This window comes from Heloderma suspectum, chromosome 3 (assembly GCF_057233095.1).
Source record: "Heloderma suspectum isolate Gila_16-S chromosome 3, 16-S_ref, whole genome shotgun sequence".
NCBI lineage: Eukaryota > Metazoa > Chordata > Lepidosauria > Squamata > Helodermatidae > Heloderma > Heloderma suspectum.
In genome coordinates, this window is record NC_139460.1 from 128,436,968 (window position 1) to 128,445,127 (window position 8,160).

Here is an 8,160-nt window from a genome sequence, read left to right on the forward strand (position 1 = left end):
TTCAACCTTCTAGAATGGGGGAAAAACTGCTCAAAAGCCTGGAAACTACCAAACAATTGGGGGAAGGGAATGTAGCCATCTGGGGAGGCCCAGGTGGGCTGGATCTGAGGTTCAAGACCCCTGTTTTAAGGGATATAGAAAGAAAAAAAACAGTCATGGATGATAGCATTCTAAGGGTGCTTCCAGATAAAAGGGTGCTTTCATCATGCAATTGCCCTGCCTCATTCATGGAATTTTATAGGGGATACAGACATCGTCATCTTGTAGCCTTCCCCTATTTTCCCACCACTTCTTGCCTCTTCTTTCCACACACACAAAATCCATTTAGGAGGAGAAGACAGAACAGATGCACAATGACTTTTGATTGCTTTAGGATGCTTAGGTAGCATCCTAAGATGTTTAAGGATCTGTCCAACTCATTCATATAGGGGTCTGCAACTTGTGGTCCCTGGACGTTTTGGCCTACAGCTCCCAGTATCCCTCACCATTGCCTCTGCTGGCCAGGGCTGATGGGAGTTGTAGGCCAAAACATCTGGAGGGCTGCAGGTTACTCACTCCTGCACTGATGGCAGCAGACCTGGAGATATCAAACTGAGATGGGCCAAGCCCAACAAGAGGTGACATTTTGTAGTGTAGAGCTATTGCATTTTATTAACTGACAAATGGGATAAGTAAGGAGACATTATCCAAGAAGTGCTCTAGAAATATTTGGATGGGAACAATAAACTAATACATTTCTCTCAAGCGAGAAGAACAGTGTTATAAAATACAAATCATTTAAGGTGTTGTTAACCCCTAAAGCCCTAAACAACTTGAGGCCAGGTTACCTTAGAGATCACCTCACCCATTATGTCCCTGCCTGGTCTCTGCAATCATCTGAGGGAACATTTCTGAGGGGCCATGTGCTCCTGAATTTGCCTGGGGAGCATTTAGCGTTGTAGCACCCACCTAATAAGTGTCCTTAGGTATTCAAAGCACCTTCATATTCATTATCTCAATAATTCCTACAACAGCCTTGTAAACTAGGCCACTACTATAATAAGAACAAAAGAAGAGCCCTGCTGGATCAGGCCAAAATCCTATCTAATCCAGCATTCTGTTCCCACAGTAGCCAACCAGATGCCTATGGAAAGCCCACAAGCAGGACATGAGTGCAGCTCCCAAGGAAAAGTGTAGCATTGCTGTTTTTTTTCTCTCTCTCTCTCTCCCCCGCCCCTTTATAGCTACATCCCACACTTCAGTAATACTTTTAGGCTGAGCAAGGATGTATCACTGAAATGCGGGATGTACCTATATAACATGGGAAGGGAAGGTGAAAACCAGCAAGGCTACAACTTTCCTTAAGAGCTGGTATAGTGTAGTTGCTACAAGTATCAACAGTCGCCCAGAAAACTCCCACTTCAAATTTTACCTTGGTCACAATCTTGCTAGGCAGATTAAGCAAGGCACAATTCTCTTGGTGTTACCTCTTACTTGCAATAGAAGGAAGATTATTAAAAGAGAGGGCAGGTGCACTCATGCCTTGCTTGTGGGCTTCCCATAGGTTGGCCTCTGTGGGAACAGAATGCTGGACTAGATGGGCCTGTGGTCTCAGATCCAGCACAGTTCTTCTTATGTTCTTATCATGGCACTCGCCTACTTTATAAGACTGTTGTAGTGATTGTTGAGATAATGTGGTTGAAGGTGCTTTGAACACTCAAGAAAAATGCTGTGAACATACTGCTGTTTCATTGACTACACACACAGACACCTTTTAAAAAATTGTTCTTAAACTCTACTCTCCAGGACTGAAGTACAGAGTCTAGATCTCCACTGCACAAACAACAAGGTCACTCCTCTTTCACACATCACACCATGGGTGCTGGAGCAGAGCTATCGCTTTACTAAACATAAAGCCCTCCTTATTTCTTTGTCTGGAAAGGCTCTAAATAGCTTTTCTAAAAATACTCCTAAGGCAGGGATGGCAAACCTATGACCCTACTGATGTGGTTGGACTCAAACTCCCAATAAACCCAGCCTATATGGCTAATAGCCAGGGATGATGGAAGTTGCAGTCCAACAACATCTGAAGGGACCTAGGTTCTTCACCCCTTCACTAAGGGCTATGAATTAATTAATTGCCCTACTGCACCCTCTATTATAGCTGAACTGTGAGGGCCATTTTCCAAGGTACACCATACATATTATGTGGTTTCATGCATTGAGTTGATGATGATGGAGACTTGTATAATTTTATTAGAATACTGAACACTCTGATTCCCCCCCCCCCACTTTCATGCAGTATCCAAAATGCATGACTTCATCTGCTTTATTAATTTGGACCTTGGGAATGCTGGCTTTATATCAAAACCTACCGAAATGTGCTGAGTAAACAGCAATGGAAGTCAGGCTATACTGGAGCTTAGATTTACAGCCACCTTATATGCAACTAAGGACAAGCGTCCCTTTAATGAGATCATCTTTAATGATACGACGCTCTCTTCTTTTACTAATTGGATTAGAAGCACAGGGCATCGCTAAGGTGCAAATACATACTTTTACATCACAAACCTTTTTAGTAACCTTCCAGGGACATACACTGCAGAAGGCTCATTTTTAAATTGCAGATTCACAGCCATTAACTCTGACAGTGATCGTTTCTGTCCTTGGCTGTCATTCAGCTGGGATCCCCAGGAGATTTAGTAGTGAGTTCTCTGCAAAGAGTGAAAAACACAGATGTCTCTTTAGTCAACATGTACTCTTTCTCTCTCTCCTAATGTAAGTGCCAGATTTGGAGGGAAGCAGATTTTCCATAGATCATCGTTGTTGTTGTGCATCTAATGTATGCATGCCCTTGAATAGTCAAAAGGAGATTTTTTAAAGGAACTGTTCCACATCTGTAAGTCTACAAAGACATGAGCCTTATTGGGTTGTTTACATTAGATTGGATAGATTTTATTTGCTGCCATGATAATGGCCACATAACCATTAAACATGAGCATTGACAACTCTGTGATAATAGAACAAGATAATCAATAAGATTATCAGATTATTACCAGACAACTCTGGTAAAAGGCAAAGAGATATAAAAATCAAAAGGCAATAAGGTATAAAAATCTTACTACAGTACTAGCCTACTTTATAAGACTGTTGTAGCAATTATTGTGATAATGTGGATGAAGGTGCATTGAATGCTCAAGAAAAATGCTCTTCCCCCACCAGGGGTCCAGATGCATCTTTGTCCTCAAACATCCCAAAGCGGTCCTCAGAATTTGGTTACATGTTTGTGTTTAATGCCTCATTGTAACAGGGCCCATAATTTGAACTGTCCAAGGCCTGGGGAAGTTACCAGTATTGGCTTTGCTTGCTGAATTGCATTACCAACATGTTACCAGGCCCTGGTTCTTGTGACTTTAACAGAAACTTGACCTGAAGACATTAACTGGTAATGATACTTACCCTGCTATAAAAAGAGTCACCTGCTAATGTCTGCAGAGCAAACTTGCCCTTGCTTCTTGCATGTGGTTATAAGGAAAGTTTAGAACCCTAAAGAAGCTACAATCTTATTACAGCCCAGTGGCTATCAAACCACATTGGCTCAGAATGTCTAGCAAATACTGCTTAAGATTTCTAATCTCTTACGTTTGCAATAGACAGTATCCAAAATGACATGACAACATTAGTTAGAGCTATGTTGTATTCAAATACAAGTTTTTAAAGTTAACTGCCATTTCTTGTAAGTCTCAGGTTTATCCTTGCATTAGTATAGCCTTGCCCAGCCTGGTGGGTGCCCACCAGATGCATTGGACTACAATTCCCTGCTGGTAGTCCAACACATCTGGCAGGTACCAGGCTGGGAAAGGCTGCTTTAGTACAATATATTTCAGTAAAGACCTATTCAGACGTAGCTCCACATAGCCAAATTGGTTTCAATAGCTCATATCAGAGTTGGCCTAACTTCAGGAAAATTTATTTTGAACTTTGTAAACACATCTGAGCTTCCATTCCCCTGGCCCATCCTTCTCTTCCTATTGGCAAAGTCCTTCAGTGCAGCTAAATAAGGATATTTTTTAAAAGTCTCTCTTTGTGCAGTAATTTCCAAGCTTTTAGTATCCTTTCTGATGGCCATCCCTGCTCTGTTCAGCACAGTGGAAATAAGTGTTCAGAAGGCATTTAAAAAATAATAAACTAGTTGTTGCATACACTTCTGTAAAGGGATAGAAATCATTTGTATAAAACTGCCTTGGAGGAGGGGATATTTTCAGTAGCAGCTAGAAGTGAATCTATGCTGTAGACCATTTTGGCAGGAAAATAGTTTGCTATAGTTGATCTGCAGTTTTTCTGAATATGACTGTTATTGATATGTACAGGACAAACCTCTCAGCTTGACTTCTGAGGTTGTGTAATTATTTACACCATCTGATCAAAGGCCTGGACTTCATCCAAAAGTGATCAGTGATAGTTTAGTATTAGGGTTCAATTTCATTAATCAAAGATGTGAATCAACTAAACCTGTGGGGAACATAAGAAATGACTACACTACAAGAATAACTTGGCATTTTAAAAGTCAGGATATCTTTCCTTGGCATTATACCACTCCAACAGAGGACCTATTTCTTGTAGCAGAGGAGAGAGTATTGGAGGTCAAGGAGGAGAGCTTGCAGCAGAAGCCATTTTGTGTGTGTGCTGAACATAATAAAGAATATACGCTTACAGCTCTTCTGAGAGCCACGCATACCACATGACAGAGACTTCACTGGGATCTAGAACTGGAACAGGAGTGCACTGAAAGCAAAACAGCAAGTAAGAGATAGCTCACTCTAGGCCCTTTACATAGACATTGCTGGGGGAAAGCCTTGGAGTAGCAGGGACTGTTACACTGCTATGTTTTTGCCATCCTGCACATCATACAATTTGGCAACACTGCAAAGCTGCAAGGCTGCTGGGGGGGGGGGGCTACTGGGGCAATTTGCCCCAGGCCCTGCCAAAGCAAGAGGCCCCCTGCCTCCATTCCCATGCGTACTGTTGGCCCCTGTCCTTTGCATTGCCATTGGAGAGGAAGTTTCTGTGGCCATTTTACCACAGGGAAAGGCATAGGAGTAGTATGAGGCCAAGCCTAAGGGAGGAATCCTTCCTTCCTGAGTAGTGGAAACGGCCAGCAAGAGGCTATATCCAGAAGACCTGTGAGGCTGAACTCAGAAAGCAGAAAAAAAGCTCTGCCAGAAGGGGTTTGGAATTTGGACAAGGTACTCAGGAGAAGCACAACCCCTATTCCCTTATCCCCATGCAAGAAAAAATGAAGCACATTCTGCTTGATCCAAGGGTAAGGAGGAGCTGCAGGTGAGCATTTTCAGATGTAGCCTGTACATGCAATAATTCTGGCATGTGGCCCCCATATGTACACATTTGCATGCATTCTTGTCGGGGACAGCAGCAGCAGGACTCCCAACATCACACCTGCACCAGGCCCCATAAACCCTACAAAGCTGACCATGGGGATGGCAGGAGATGGCCACCAAATGCACTCTTCACCCAGGTGCTATTTATACTAGGGCTGGCCATGCGGTACACAAGTGGGAAATGGGTCCAGATCCATTCAGTGATGGCAGAGCAGTCCCTTCTAGCTTCCTCATGAGTCTCAGCTTTGAAAGCAGGATTCAGGAGAAGTGTTGGGAGCCCAGTCCCCCAGCATCAATGGCCACAGTGTCATTTTCAGCCCTTGGTCCTGAGAGGTCAGGGTTGTCCTGAAGGAGCACGTCACCCCTAGATATTGTGTAGGGTGCAGCAGATGACAATCACATCTGGGATGACGTCTTCCTTCACATCCAGAAGTGTGTACAGGGAGTGCCACCCTGCCTGTAAGTGTCCAAACATTCACTCCATGGGCAGTTGAACATGGCGGTGGTAGTAGGTGATGTTCCTCCACTTTGCTGTCCAGTATGGTGCTGTAAGCCAGGGTTGGAGATCAAACGTCTGGTTGCCAAGGATGGCCACAGGTAGGCCATTTACCAGGGTGGTGGTGGTGGTGGTGAAGAATCTTCCCATGGCTAGCTTGTCCATCAAAGGAGAATTCCAAAAGAAAGCTATGTCATGGCTTTTCCCTGATACCCCTGCATGTATATCCATAAATGTCCCTTTGGAATCCACAAGTGCCTGCAGGACCATGCTGTAAAAGCATTTTCAGTTGTAGAACGCCTCTCCCCTCCCTGCGGGGGCTAAGCCACGCACATGCGAGGAACCTAGGGCCCCTGCAGCCCAAGGGAACCCCAGATCACAGAAGCCTCACATGTTCCTTCTCTCATCCCACACCTTTATGACATCTGTGAGGTTCAGTTCATTCAGAATGCACACTTTGAAATCTCTGAAGAGTTCACAGGCAGTAGACTTCCCTACTCTGTAGGTAGTGCTGAGTGGCAGGTACTCGCTTTCCCAAGTTGAAAGCACATTCGTACAGGGTCAGGCCCAACCTTTTTTTTTTTACACATATGGAGCAGTGCATTATGGTGTCAGAATGTTGGATTATCGGGACAATTTCAGAAGCTATGATTTCAAAGTGGCCTGCGACATGTAGAAACTGTGTTGAAATCTGGCATCGTCCCAAGCATCCACATCCAGGATCAAGGTCCAGACAGCTTTGGTTCATGGGAGAGTCCAACAGCGGACAACACATCTGTCTGCAGTGAGCTCTTCTACCATGGTGGCAGCAACCATGGTGTGGTGGTCTGCTTCCGTGGAGGCCGACATCAACCATTGCAGTCCACTGAAACTTCCCACAAAAGTCTGGAAAAGGCTCCTTAAGTAGACCTGCTCCATACCCTCCCCTACACCTGCAGCATGCAGGTGCAGCAAAGTGGTAGAGGCCTGAGCATGCCCCATGCGGTACGGGGCTGAGCATGCCTGGACAAGTGAGGAGTCAGGGAGGACGAGTCACGGGTTGGAGTCTGGCAGTTCTTCATAGGCCAGTGCTGGACTCTGCAGGTGGCTCATGGGAATCCCGCTTCCCACTGTATCTCCAGGAGTAACGTCCCTCTGGTCCAGCAGGATGCTTGCCAGCTTGTCATAGAAGGGCCTAGTGCACAGCTCGACCCCAGAGTATTTGTTATGAGTGGTGATTTCTTTAAACAACTTCTTCAGCCAGTGCAGCTTCTCCTTGCACTGCACAGGTGTGCGAGTGTAGCCCTGCAGCAATATCTGAGAAGAAAACCCAGGGGAAGAGGCTATTGTGCCTGGTGCTGCACAGGAACTCCTGGGCCTCTGGGCCCATCCAAAGGTCTATAAATATATGTCTATAAATATTCTGGAGCCTTGCTCCAGAAATGTGCCCTAACTCTCACATGGTTCTTCTCACCGTCCAACTTGGACAGAGTCCCAGATGCTGTGGGAGCAGACTCCTGCATTGGTTGTGTAGAGGGATCCTGTGAGAAGAGGGGTAATGAGTACTCACCCTTGGACTCTTCTGCCGGATCCATGGTGCCGTTTGTGGCTCAAATGGCTCTAGAAAGCAACCTTTGCAAGTGCTAAAGGACCCGTCCCAATGAGGCCAAATTCCATTTCAGAGAAGCTCTTGGGGGCTGCATTCCAGGGGTGGGTGGGGATGAAGGCAAAAGGGATGGTGCCAACACACCCCAAACACTTGCATACTGTAGCTTAAATCTCTCAGCCCTTAGGAGAATTGGGGGGAGGGATGCATGGAAGCTGGGAAACCACCAAAAGTTTGGTGGTTGGGGAAAAGGAGATGGGGCCAGGGCAGGGCGTAGCTGTCCAGGAAACCCTGGCATGCTGGATTTGAGCCCCAGGCCTGAGACTCTGCACCCTTGAATTAGAGGATACATACGTGCATGGGCAGATTTCCGTCTTTAATGTTTGGCTTGTAAAGCTTCGTGTGGAGCCCCCAATGTAGTGCAGGACCACAGTGCAGGGGCGGAGGCAGCGTAAAACAGCAAATAAAGCTCCGCTCATAAGCAAAGAGCTTGGGCAGGGGCTGGCTTTCATCAGGGAAATGGTGTTTGGGGGAAGCATCAAACCCCCCCACCACCACCACTACCTCCCCCCATGTGTGATCCTAACCTGAATCAGAGACACCCTGGCTGCTTGTTGCTGCTTTTTAAAGTAAAGATGCAGAAATGCAGACAGACACTGAATGTCTCATGTATTTTGACCCCACTTTCATAGCTAAAGTGA

The 8,160-nt window shown here is 45.6% G+C and overlaps 1 pseudogene; it reads right to left on the bottom strand.

The window, feature by feature from the left end:
* Nucleotides 1–5,636: 5,636 nt before the first annotated feature.
* On the bottom strand, nucleotides 5,637–6,855 carry LOC146350214 (uncharacterized; annotated as a pseudogene).
* Between the last annotated feature and the right edge of the window lie 1,305 nt (nucleotides 6,856–8,160).